The sequence below is a fragment of the Condylura cristata genome, unplaced genomic scaffold (genome assembly GCF_000260355.1).
Source record: "Condylura cristata isolate star-nosed mole 26May11 unplaced genomic scaffold, ConCri1.0 scaffold00002, whole genome shotgun sequence".
Taxonomy (NCBI): domain Eukaryota; kingdom Metazoa; phylum Chordata; class Mammalia; order Eulipotyphla; family Talpidae; genus Condylura; species Condylura cristata.
In genome coordinates, this window is record NW_004567103.1 from 86,339,041 (window position 1) to 86,353,956 (window position 14,916).

Here is a 14,916-nt window from a genome sequence, read left to right on the forward strand (position 1 = left end):
ACTGCCATTAGGCAAAACCTACTGCCATTAGGTGAAGCAACAGAAAAAAAATATATCAATTCATGGAAGAGGAATTTGGATATTTGCTATGTCCATCATAACCTCTGGAGAAAGGGCAGAGAACTTGTGAATGCCGCATCTCCAAGACATCGTTTCACTGACAGCCTAGGATGAAAGCTTAATAATACCAAAAAATGCTCTCATCTTGTTTCCTGCACCAGAACTGCAGCACAGCATAAATATGAAGTGGAATAGACCTAAGAGCATTGCAAGAGACAGAATATCTGACATGAAGTACAAAGTAAAGGCACTAAAGGCACAGAGTTAGTTAGAAACCAAATGGGAGGAGATTTCAGAGAAAACTGTGGTTTATTATCTCACACACAAGCACGGTATGTTACTGGTAGAACTTGAGACTTCTGGTGGATAAGGGTAACAAAAGTTCAACGGACTGCAAATGCATCTCAACTATCAACTAGATTGCAAAAACTTCCCCATGCTGGGGAGCATAAGCTCCTGTTCCACAATAATGTTATTTACATAGGGATACATATCTGACCTCCTATAAAAAGTTATGAAAGCTGCAAAAAACAAGAAAGAGTTGCCCAAAATAACAGCAACTACCAGAGCTAGACTCAATTTGAAAGACTATAACATTTTTCCTAAATTAGTCCGAAGAGGCTGTTAAGAAAGGGATGAGTTGGCTCTACTGGAAAAGATAGGAAACATGAATAATCAAAGGGGAATTTCAGCAGAGAAAAATGTCTTGGAAATAATATAAAAATATTAACAGATAAAAAAATGATTGCTGCAGTAACATCAAGTACACAGCACAGTCAAGAACAAAAGGAACAGAGAAATTAAAGCTGGGTCAAATGAAATTACTCAAGAGAAACACAAACTAAAAAAAAAAAAAAAAAAAAAAAAAAAGTAGAACATCTTGAGCCAATAATCAAAATCCCAATTAGAGAAGAAAGAAAAATAAATTAAAGATACAATTGCCAAATTGTTTTAACATTAGTGAAAGATATCTAAACAGTTCAGATACAGCAGTATAAACATCAAGCTAACAATACCTATGCACACTGTATTCAAACTGCTACAAAGTCAGAAAGAAAATATTGAATGCAGGCAGAGAAAAAAGACACATTAGTCACCAAGAACTAAGAAAACTAATGCCACTGAATGTATCATGAGAAATCATGTAAGCAAGAAAATGACTTTAAAATTTAGAGGAAAGAGATCAGTCCAGAATGCTATACTCAATAAAAAGAGAGAGAGAGAGAGAGAGATAAGATTTTCTCAGACAAACTAAAACTGAGATAGTCCATTGTCAATTGACAAACTTTATAAAAAATATCTTTTAAAAGGTCTTCAAATAATATGATATTTGATAGAAACTTGGAGGAAGACAAAGAAATGCATCAGAAATGAAAAAAAAATGGATGTAAAATAAGATTTTTTTTCTTTATTTTAACTACATTAAAGAATAAATGACTAAAGCAAAAGTAGTTAAAATATATTGTGGTTCAACTAAGTGATGTGTGGAAACAATGGCACAAGTTAAGAGATGAGATAATTTGGAGATATAAATGGTAACGAAAGTTTATGTTATTTAAAGTTGGAATTAAATTATTTGGAAACATATAAACCATTTTTTGAAATATGCGTATATTTCAAAATATAAATATGAGGACATATTTTCCTAATACTTAACTTCAAGAAGACAAAAAAGAAAATTAGTGAAGGACAAATAGAAAATAAGATCTAGACAGTAGATCTTAACTTATTATATCAATAATCAATAATGATAATAATATAATCTCCAGTTACTATTTAAAAGTTTTTGCAAGATTGGATTATCAAATTTGAAACACACACACATATGTGTTAAAAGAATACAATTTATAGAAAGTAAAAGACACAAATAAACAAAGGTGGTGTAGAACATAAAATAGTTGGAGAAAGTGAAATAAATCTTAGAAAGTTAGGGCTAAATTGTGAAGTATCCTGATTACCTACAGATGTCTGGCTTTCTCTGAAGACCATGAAGAGTCCCTGAATATTTTGAAGGCAGTAGCTTTGACCAGAATTTAATTAAAAAGATTGAGAGTTTATTAAAATATAACTTGTGATTAGAGAAAAATTGGAGGCAAGATTGGGATTGTGTCCTTTCTCTGCTGAAACTATTCTGTGAATTGCTGACTGGCCCATAAAATAGGGAAACTAGAAAGAGTATCCCTCTCATACATTACAAAATCAAATAAAATTTTAAAATCTGAAAATTTATAACTTTTTAACCTATCATAAAAGCTCAGTAATAGGGCATCAAATTAGCTTGAGAGCTAATGAAAAACAGGATATAAACACTTGCTGCCCAGAGACAGATGCTGCTTGATAGTAGAAATAAAAATTCAGATAATAACTTTAATAAATTGTTCAATGTGGAGAGCATAAGCCAGTGGGAAAAAAAAAATACATAATCTGTAGGTTCAATAAACACGAAAGTTATTTATATACACTTGAAGACTCTTTTCCAGGTGCCTTACTGGATGCATATTAAAAACATTGGATAAGGCCCTCCCTGGTGGCACAGCGGGTTAAAGCACAGCACTGAAAAGCTTAAGCCACTTCCGCATGAGTTCGATTCCCGCCTGCCCCGGAGGAGATCCACATGGCGTGGCAGACCTCTCCTGACCCGCCTGCTCCCCTCAGCAGTGTACTTCGTAGATCTGTCTGTTCTGCTCCCGGCTCTGTCTCTGGTGAATCCTCTCACCCTCCGCATCTCTGGCCTGTACCCCAGTTCTGTATGATTGAATAAATAAATATATATGTGTATATGTGTGTGTGTGTGTGTGTGTATAGGATAAGGGGAAGAGTGATGAAAAAGAGTGATGATGGCATGGCCTTAGGGAGGGAAGAAAAGCAGCAATGAGAAAGATACCAGGGCCTGTATGCCTAAATATTATATCACCAGAAGAACAAGAAACCAAAACAGAACTCTTGACCTTACAAAACATATTGCAACTGGAAGAGAATTTTTTAAATAACCTCTGTAAGAAGTTCATAAATAAATGTTAGCCCAGACATAAAACTGTAAGCATCAAAGTATCACTAAATAGGCATACCTACCAACATGGAAACAATGACAGTGAATTCTTAATACTGAGACAGTCATAGCAACAGATAACACCTCCATTCTACCTCCATAACAAATTAAAAAAAAAAAAAAGGGCAAAGATGTACCTACTCTACTCCTGGGACAAATTCAAAATCATGGAAAGTTCCTTTCTAAAATACAACACAAAAGAAGTACCTGAAACTGAGAGTGTTGTAAACTTTGTGAAAATCATTTAACCAAAGCCTAGTGCTACAGATATATACACACAAACATACAAATGGATGAGCTAAAGGAGTATATTGGCTGTGCTTCGATGAAAATAACCATATTCATAAAAAAAAAAAAATCTGTCTCAGATCTACTGCTAAATGCATAGATTCAAACCTCCATCCCAGTGTAATGGCTTTTCATAAAACAAGACACAAAAATTTCAAGTATAAAATTATCTTATTGTCTCTTGAACTAAATGAAGATATAATAAAAACATTATATGATATATGGAAATAAAATAGCCAATAAATAGTCTTAGGTATAGTAAAGATGTTGGAAGTATCAGAAAGGGAATTCAAAATATCTATGATTAATATCTTAAAAATACTAAGTGAAAGTGTCTAAAATTCACACAGATAGGTAATGTCAGCAGAGATCTAAAAATTAAAAAAAAATGCTAGAATATAAAATGCTGTAATTGAAAAATGCTTTTAGGAAGCTTATGAGTTGGAACAAATCAGAAAAGAATCAGAGAAACTGGGAAAAATTAATAGATACTAAACAAATATAAATATGAAGAAATATAAAGGAAAAATAAAAAGACACATTTTCCAAAACTGATGGTACAATGTCAATATGTAACATAGGTGGAACTGAAATCCCAGAAGGACAAGATAGAACAAGAAAGAGGAAATAATTACCAAAAATATCAAAATTATAGCAAAATTTCTGAGAGCTCAAACATCAAGAAAATAAAACAGCAGCATAAAATGCCTAGGTACGTGATATTATAGTTAACCTGCTGAATATTCTATAGAGATAGAAGTCTAGAATGCAATTGAGAAAATAACCATAGAATCTACAAAGGAACAAAGATAAGAATTACAGCAGAGTTGTAATTAGAAGCTATATAATACAGAAGAAAGTGGAGTACATTTAAAATATGTAAGTGGGATTTAATAGCTGTTAACTAAAGTTATATACCCTTGTCATCATATATTTTATCTTTTTTTAATATTTTCATTATATCATCCTTCATTTTTGTACAATGTATGGTCTCCCCATGAAATTCCCACCACAAATTCACCCATACACCATCACCATAGTCCTTTGTGTTCTTCAAAATCCAGTCCTGGTCATTCCTACAAAATGTCTCTGGTCTATAGTTGCCTGATCATTTTGCTTTTCATTTTATTATAGTTACTTTTTTGCTGATTCATGTTTTGTTTTTTTCTAAACACCAAGAAAAAAGTGTTTTTCTATTTATCCTCAGAAAAATGTAAAAAAAATAGTGAGACCTGCACTATATGAAACATGTAACAAAGTCTTTAGTCAACAATAATGATACCACAGAGAGCTTAAATATAAATAAATTGGCATATAGTTCTGCAAATGAAATAAATGAAAAAAAATATAATGTTCACTTACATATTATTTTAATAGCCCTAAAAATTAACTGATTGCCTAAAGTCAAAATAGTAACAATGTATTATAACATTATAGACATTTAAGAGCAAAATATTTGACAATAACAGCACAAAAAATAGTGGTAAAAATTTTCAAGATATAAGAGTTACATGTATTAACTATATTCACTATTGAGTGAATATAAAGTGGAATCATAAAAATGAAACATTTATTTAATAAAAACAAAAATGGGGAAATGAAGCAAAGCACAGCAAAAAATAGAATATATCTCACATTAACTAAGATATATGCTATTAAGATTTAACAAGACTGATAGTTTTAATCCAACATTAAACATAATAAATAGTAATGGTGTCAGTATATCACTAAAAGAAAGAAATCTACATACTGAATTAAAAAAAGATTATCTAAAATAAATATTCATCAAATATAACTTTAAAAATAGGTTAAAAGAAAATCTATGGAAAAGCAGACACCAAGTAAACAGTAAACAAAAGAAACAAAGGTTTATTAATATTTCTAAAATTACATTCATAAAAGGAATATTAATATAGACAAGAGGAATATTATACAATGACAAAGAAATCAATTATCAAGGAGTACTTAAATTCCATATGTTTATAAACTTAAAATAGTTTCAATATATAAGCAAAAGCTGATAGATTTCTAGGAACAAGTCTAGAATTATGAGTCAAAAACCAGTATTTATATATCAGAAACTTATAAAAGAAGTTGGCAGAAAATCAATGAGCATATAATTGATCTGACCAGCACTAACAATCAACTTGAAGTGATATTTATAAAACATTTTATACCAAAGCAGCAAAATTCAGTCTTTTTAAATGCACATGGAACATTTATTAAATTATATAATTCCACAAGTCAAGACATACAGAGTATGTTCCTTTTATTTCTGACAACAGAATTAAGGGGGAAAAGTAATGTGGAAAATCCCCAACACATTTCTAAGTAGTCAATGGTCAAAGAAAATATTTCCAATGAATGTGGAAATAGTTTGGAATGAAGATAAAAAGCCACACCAAATGAAAAAATATACTGTGTTGATTGTAGTTAATAATGCATAGAGGGAGCCCTCCTTGGTGGCACAACAGGTTGGGATGCAGCACTGCAAGCTAGCTGCAGCCACTTCAGTACAAATTCAATCCTGGACCCCCACCCCGGAGGTGATCTGCCTGGCTTGGCAGACCACTCCTGAGCCATCCGCTGCTCCCCTCAGCAGTGTACCTCCTCATCTGCCTGTTCTGAGCCCCTCTGTCTCTGGTGAAGGCTCTCACTGCCCCTGCACCTCTGGCCTGTACACCAGTTCTATATGAATAAATAAATAAATATTTTAAAAAAAGATAGAGGAAAATTACAATATTGTCCTCATAGTAAGAAAAGAGAAAATTCTCAAAGCATCAGTTAACATACATTGAGAAACAAAAAATCAAATTAATGCCAAGATAAAAAAAATAAATAATATTAACAACAATCAACAAAGGAGAACACTTCTCCAGAAAATATATACAAAAATTCAACCAATATAATGTATCCTATTAACACATCAAATAAGCACAATCATGAACTCCTCATGAGAAAAAGCCTTGACAACATTCAATATCCCTTTATGCTAACATATGACTGACAAGCTAAATATAATCAATATGGGACATAAAATAGCTAAAAGCTGTTTTAAAAAGGAGAGTGTCTGTGCTATATTGTAATGTAAATCTACAGTAACAAAGGCTGTATTCATATAAAAATGAAGTAATAGAATGCTCTGAAATTATAGGTCTGTAATGAATCGTCTGTTTATAAAGGTGCAAAGACAATTAAATGAAGGATAACTATTTTAAACATTAAATTTGGCATACAAGAATGTGGTGCTAAAACACCCGGATCTTCATAACAAAAAGTCAAAAAGAATGAAGCCTTGATCTGTACATCATATCTTATACAAAAAATTTCTCAAAAATGGATTGCTGGTCTAAATGTAAAATGTAAAACTATAAAATTTCTAAAATATTTATCACCTTGAGCTAGGTAAAGTTCTTTTCAAATAATAAGCATAAATTGTATTTCAGAAAGGAGAGATTGGAGTAGAAGAAATGATCTATTCCTTTCCAGGAGCAATATAAGAAACATTTTGCATGTTATTTACTTGCTGTCTAGTTAAAATAGTCATGTAAAAACAAATTTTAAAGCAGAGAATAAATATAACAAGCTACATGTTTGAAAAAAAAAAAAGTATTTTCACTTCATACACTTGATAAGTTATTATACTCACATATACAAAGAGTTCTCAAAATTCAATGTCATATCTAATAAATGATTTGTAACAACACTATGTAAAACAAACTCAGTATTCAATAAAAAGAAAAGTATACACCTATTATGTCTAGTAGACAAAGTCTTGAACTTTTCACCAAAGAAAATATACTGACTGCAAGTTGTTCTGGCAGTTATGATCAAAATAACTAATCATTTCAGGGGCGTAAGTTAAAAACACAGTGAAATAACAGTGAACAGCTATAAAATGCCCTCTCTGCATTCTGTGGCAGAGTAATTATCCCTAAATATGTCCATGTCCCTGTCCCTAACATAGAATATATTAAACTACATGGCATATGATTTTTCAGTTCTTTCTAATATAGAAGTAATCATTGACTTTGAATTTGCTTCAGCCAGTGGAATATAAGTATGAAATGGTCAAAAGTATCTTCATGATTTTCATGCTCACTTAGATCTCTGCCATCAATATGAGAGAACATGCAAAAGCCATCCTGCTGGTCTCTAAAAAGGGAAATAGACTTACAAAGCAAAATCTATCTACAGATCTATGAGGATAATATTTGTTTGAAAGGGTAGATTGTTGCAGTGTATATTTGTAGCTAACCAGTATGGGTGGACAGATGAAGCATTCTAGAGAGGTATGATTTGGAATGAAACACAGTTTATTATGGTTGAATAAGAAATAGTTATATAAACATTAATATTGGAATTCTAGCTCCACTTTCTATTTGACCATTAACAAGCTTTTAAAACACTCTTAGCCTATGTTTGTCTATTAAATTGGCTATTATTATAGAATTATGCCAGTATTATATGTGATACAATAAATTAAAAGAGAGTGTCACCTATACCAAACAGGTATAACTTCATATTGGCAGAATTTGAAAAGAACAAGAAAGAACTGATCCCATTAATACTGCTATTAAATAAGGGAGAAAAGAGGAACCGAAAACTTATTGATTTCGCTTCACATTGGATTTCTGATTGAGCCTCAGTGGAATGCAGAACAAATCTTTGTTAATGCAGGGTAATGTGAAATCATTTCATACATCAATCATCTTGAAAAGCAAGATATTAAAGCAAGTGTAGATCAAGAGTGGCAGGTCATCCATGGAGTTGACACTACTGACTTGTAGCCATGGCCCAATAGCACACAACCTATATTTTGACTTTTAGGCTGCCATTAAGCATGCTGAAAATGTTGGCTTTGTTTAAAGATATAGTTCCCAATATACAAACTCAAAGAAAATTGCTTCTTTAGAGTATTACCAGATATTTCATGGGTGGGAGAGAATAGTACTACATTCAAAATGTATTTAAAGTCTTCCCTATTGGACTGGGGATTGAGTGTTAACACAAGCACCTCAACAGCCTGAGTTCAGTCCCTGGCCAGGGAGGGGACCCACATGGTGCAGCAGACCTTTCCTGTCCTCAGCAGTGCAGTTCAGTAGATCTGTCTGTTATGTTCCCCAATCTCTGTGTGGTGAATCTTCTCACCCCATCCCTATACCCAAGTTCTTATATGCTATTAGTATTGATAGAAAAATCTGGATAAATCTTAATATTAAGCAAGATCTTTAAGAACTCTGAGTATAAAGATGTAATTTATTAGATCTTTCAGCTTCCAAATAAATTAAAAAAAACTTTGCATATATTATCTCATGCACTCTTGCCATAACAACCTTGAGAAAAATAAATTTTTGCATGGTTAAATTCAAGCAGTGCTATGAAATTTTCCTGAGGTTATACATAGTAACTAGCAAAGGGTGGGCAATAGCAATTATTATTATTTTTTCCATTACTCCTTAAGTCCCAGGCTTATATCTTTAAAATCCCTAAGTGCAATTACTCAGAGAGATTATTACAACTTCATTAATTTACTGTCTTGCTTCAAAATATGATTATACAGAGAGAAAGAGAGACCCTATAGCTCTCTTGGATCTGGCACCAAAGTGACGTATATTTTCTCTAAGTAGTGAATGGGTATTGAGTGTTGATGCATTAAAGTCAACACATAGATCTGAATGAAGAAATGATGATCAAAACACCTGTGCACTGCACTAGTGATGGGGAAAAGATAACATCACAATAAAGTGAGTCATATGAATATTTGATTTCCCACTGCATATAAGTTATAGTTGCATGTACTTTAGAATATCTGGTTGCAGTGGAATTATATCTAAAAAATGCACTTATATTAATTAAAAATATTTTTTGCTAAAAAAATATTAATAATCTGAGTCTTCAGCAACTTGTAAACATTTTACTGTGAAGATACTAACCACTATGTTGATGGCTACTGACTGGTCCGGATGATGATAAATGAAGATCAATAATTCCTTAAGAGAAAAATGAAGTTTGCAAGATCAATTGACTCTTCCTTGCACAAAATATTTCTTGTGGCACACAATGCTATTTGATAGCATTTCACCCATGGTTGAACTCTAAAAAATTGGATCAAATCTCCAGAAACACTTCCACTCTGATAAATTAATTTTATGTAAGATTCTAAATGATTCATTGTCATTTAAATTGCCCTTCATATCACCTTCATCAGGAGAAGATTCCATCTCAAGAAACCACTTTCTTTGCTCATTCATAAGCACAATTTTATCCATTCTAGTTTGAAACTACAGCACCTTTTTCATATAGACAGGACCACTTCTAATCCCCCTTCTCTTATTTTGCATATCTGCTGTTATTTCTCCCACTGAAGTTTGAATTCCTCAGTCATCCATGAGGGTGGGGATCATTTCTTCCAAACTCCAGTGAATATTGATATTTGTCCTCCTCCCATAAATCATAAATGTTTTGAATGAAACTCAAATGGTGAATAATTTCTAGAAAGTTTCACACCACTTTGCCAAGATCTATCAGAGCAATCACTATTATGGCAGCTTCAGCATTTTGCAGTATATCCCTTAAATAGCAAGACTTGCCAATCAAAATGAATGCTTGGAGCCTCTTGGTGGCAGAGGGGTTAGGGCTCAGCACTATCACCACTGTGGCCTGAGTTCAATCCCTGACCAGAGAGCTGACCCATAATGGCTCAGCAGACCTCCCCTAAACTCATCCTGTTCCCCTCAGCAGTGCAGTTCAGTAGTTCTGCCGGTTCTATTCCCTCCATTCTATTCCTCTGTCTCTGGTGAATCTTATCTACTGCACCTCTACCTATACCTTGGTTCTTCTATACAAAAATTAAAAAAATTTAACAAAGCGATCCCTTGAACCACAGTTGCATGGCTGTTGTGTGAGCAGCCTGTAAGGCAACATCCAGCCTCTCATACATTTCCATCAGAGCTCTTCAGTAACCAGATACATTGTCAATAATCAGTAATGTTTTGGGATTTTTTCTTTTATGTTTTACTTGTATTATTTATTATGGTAATTAGTGGTTTATAATACAGTATATAATTCTGTGGTATAGGTTCACACCTTCTCAGACGTACATTACCACACCATCACTAAAGCACATATAATTCCCCACCATAGTCCACTGGGCCACATTCCCCCTCACTCATTTCCCATCTTCTCCCTGTAGAAGTTTCAATTGTAGAGTTTTATTTCTAGCATTTGTGTGTGTGTGTGTGTGTGTGTGTGTGTGTGTGTGTGTGTGTTAGAAGTCTTTATATGCTAGTTATTGAGTGAAGTCATTCAGTATTTCTCTGACTCCTTTGGGCTTATTTGAGTTAGTATAAACCCTCCAGTTCTACCTATATTATGGTAAATGACAAGATTACATCTTGTTTTTTTAATGATTAAATTAAGTATCCAGGGCCCTCCCTGGTGGCACAGCGGGTTAAAGCACAGCACCAAGAAGCTAAAGCCACTTCCGCATGAGTTTGATCCCCGCCTGCCCCGGAGGTGACCACATGGTGTGGCAGACCTCTCCTGGCCCACCCGCTGCTCCCCTCAGCAGTATACTTAGTCGATCTGCCTGTTCTGTTCCCCACTCTGTCACTGGTGAAGCCTCTCACCGCCCCTGAACCTCTGGCCTGTACCCCAATTCTGTATGCACAAATAAATAAATCTTTAAAAAAAAATAAGTATCCAGTTGTGGGTATGTATAAACTACCATCTTCTTAATCTACTCATCTGTCATTAGGCACTTAGATGGCTTCCATAATTTGCCTATATAACATGCAACAAATTTTTGCTTGTTAATTTTGTAGCCTGCCATTTTACTTAACTAATTATTTCTAATATCTTTTTATGAGTCCTTAGGTTTTATATGTCTGTCCCATATGATATTAATATGAGTTTTTGATTTGAATTTTTGTTAATACTTTTAGCAGTCTTCATCTGATATTGATTTAATATTATAATTATAAACTTCACATAGTTGTTTTCAATCCTATATTTTGCCATTTTTTATTTTAGTGGGGGATAATTTTGTCCATTAAATCTATGTACAGTGAGTAACATACTTGATTTTATATATTCCATTTAATATTTCATATGATACAGATATTTGTGGAAAGTTTGTAATACAAGTGAAAGACATCATGTTAAAGAAATAGGCTCTGGAGTAAACAGAGCAATCATAAAACATAAAAATCAAGAGAGTAAATAAATAGCAAAGCATATATTCTAGTTAATATTTTCAGGGAAAATATTCAGTTATTTATCAAAATTATTTTTGATAAAAGGAATTGTCAGATAATTGAAAGATTTTGAAAAACATAAATATGATGACTAAAAATTAAATAGTTTTAGATCTTTGTTATCAGACCCTTGTCAGGTGTATGTTGTGCAAATATTTTCCCTCATTCAGTAGTATCTTTGTTTCAGATACTGTCTGTTTTTCTGTTCATAAGATTTTTCATTTTAATGTAGCTCCAATTATTTATATTCTCTTTTGTTTTCATTGCTGCTGGGGATGAATTTGTAAAGATACCTCTGCAGTTTATGTCCTGGCGAGTTTTGCCTGTTTTCTTCAATGTGTTTTATGATTTCTTATATCCAGGGTGTTTTTTGTTGTTGTTGTTTGATTTTTAAGATTTCTTTACATACGCATACAGAACTGGGGTACAGACCAGAGGTACAGGGGCAGTGAGAAGATTCACCAGAGACAGAGTGGGAGGCAGAACAGGCAGATCAACCAAGTACACTGTTTAGGGGAGCAGCGGCAGGTCAGGAGAGGTCTGCCACGCCATGTGGAACAGCTGTGGGGGGAGAGGAGAGGGGGGAGGAGGGGGGAGCAATGGGGGGGCGCGGAGGAGGGTGGGGCGGGGTCCAACTGCCACTGAAGCAGTTGTGGCTAGCTTGCAGTGTTGCACTCTAACCTGTTGTGCCACCAGCGAGGGACCATATCCAGGTTTTTTTATCCTTCTTGAGTTGAAAGCTGACCATAGGTCTGAGCCATCCAAGAAGTGGAGAGGAAAGGCAAGGAGGAAGAATGGCAGGGAAGGGCAAGAGAGCAATGGAGGAATTTGGGAACTTGGGTGGTGGAGTGCTCTAGTGATTCCTTCTGAAGGGGAAAATCCTATACTGTCAAAACACTCACAAGGATGCAAAAGAATGGTACTTCTATAGAATATATATATATATATATACACACACACACACACACACACATACATATATATGTATATATATATATAAATTTTCAATAAAATGAGAAATCTAGTTTTGTGATAAGATTTAAATGATAAATTTGAGGAAAAAATACAAAGACAAAGAAAATCAATCAATGTAGGGGTTGATTACAAATTAAAACAGCTAGTAACAAAATAGATCTAGATTTCAAAATATTCAGAATTCTCCCCTAACATAATTTAATTCTTGGACATAATATTTATAATTTTTTAGAACAGCATGAAAAAAATTTCTACAAGGGAAAAAAAATAAAGCTATTTCCTGTCAATAAAGAGACCTTTTGGTATAAGACTTAGTATCCTTATTACTTTATAAGGATTATAAATAAAATGGTCATAGTAGATCTCTTAGAAGTTGTGCACACATCAGTGTAGATGATTACAAAAGAAGTCTTTTTTATCTCTACCCGCAGACTCAATCAAAATATAAGCAATGATGTCTAAAGCTTCAGATTTCAAGATATCTGAAAGAACCTTACTTCAGATGTAAGGGAAAGGGCAGCCTGAACACCTGACAATAGAAGCAGCTCATCCCAACAGTAATTTGATGGGCAACTTAAAGATACAGTGACAATTAGAGGGTAAAATTCTATCTTGTCAAAATATTAACAAGGATAAAAAAGGTTTTTCATTCATTAAAATTAATATTATTAAAAATGAAAAAAATAAAGTGCAAATCAAAAAAGACAGAAAAAATAAAATTAGAGTGAAAAATCTTCATGGGAATTGATAAATATTTATTAAAAACATAAGTAGAAAATGTATTTTGTTCATTAATAGAAGTATGGTATCCTTTATGTCAGTTTTCAATAAATTTGCTTTTAAATAATTCATTTCCAATAAAAAATTAATAAGTAAAAGATATAGCAACCAAAACACTTCACCAAGTTGCTTTACTACTCTGAACTACCACTATGAAGTAATTATTAAGAGAGGTGACTCCAGCTTCTTAAATCAAGATGTTTGCAAGAAGAGAGAAGAACTAGGATATGATCACTAATGTCATCCTAACTTAGGATATTCAACATAATTTCTCTTGTAACAAGAAGCAATTTCAGATCTCACATTTGGCAAATGCAGCTAAAGCAATGTTTTATTGAAACTTAATGATCCCCTTAGTTAAATGGAATCAGGTGGGTAGCTTATAACCCAATAAAAAGAGCAAAACAACTTAATGTTTTTGTTGCAAACCACAAATTTAAGGGAACCAATATGTCATGAAAGAAAACTACCTCATTCAATGCTTGTTGTTTTGGCTTGTGTATTTTTGTGTGTCACCACCAAAAATAGATGACATTTAATTACTCATAGGCATGCTGTATGTGTATATTTGTGGGAAGAAAAGAAAGTCAAGAAAAGTAGGACGAGGAGTCTCTTGTCCAACTGGGGTTCTTGGTCAACAGTTCCATTCCAGAGATAACACGCAAAGGTGTGTTAAGCCCTCTTGTACTACGAATCCACAAAATACAGTTGGGTTATGCTGCCATCTTTTGTTGCAGAATAGAATAGAATGTCATTCTCTTCCAACTCAGAAAACCTAATAGTCCTCTATATACCAGCTTTTTTGAAACCAGTTTCCTCAGGCTAACCGAAATAATCCCAGATTGTCCTTGCTAATATGTTTGTTTTCTCATTCACTCATTCCATCATAATGATAAATATTTCCTGGGTTAGTTGATTTATTATAGAGAACTAAAAGTCACTAAGACATAGTAGAGGAGGTCGTCATTCTGAGGGAGACAAGCCATGTACAAATTAAATATGTCCACTGGTTAGAGACATACTCAGGGTACATATGAACACAAAGGAAGCAGAGGTGAATTTTGCCAAGAAAAAGGATGAAATGCCTCTCACCACCCACACTTCTCTGCACATTGGTTCACTTAGACACAATGTTTATGTGATCCCTGTATGGCAAACATGAAAGGACTGATGACACAACTGACACAGAGACTATGTGCATCAGCATGCTCCCATGAGCATTATGTGGGTAAATATTGTGGAAACCACCTGACAGGACCAGAAAATTACAATGAGTTATGAGGAGCAGAGAAAAAAGAATAACTAGAGAGAGGAGAAAGAAAAATCTGGCCCACCCTAGTGGCACAACGGGTTGGGATGCAGCACTGCAAGCTAGACACAGCCACTTCAGTTCAAGTTCAATCCCTAGCCTTGGAGGTGATCCACATGGTGCAGCAGACCTCTCCTGTACTGCCCACTGCTCCCCTCAGCGGTGTACTTCATCCATCTGCCTGTTCTGTTCCCCAT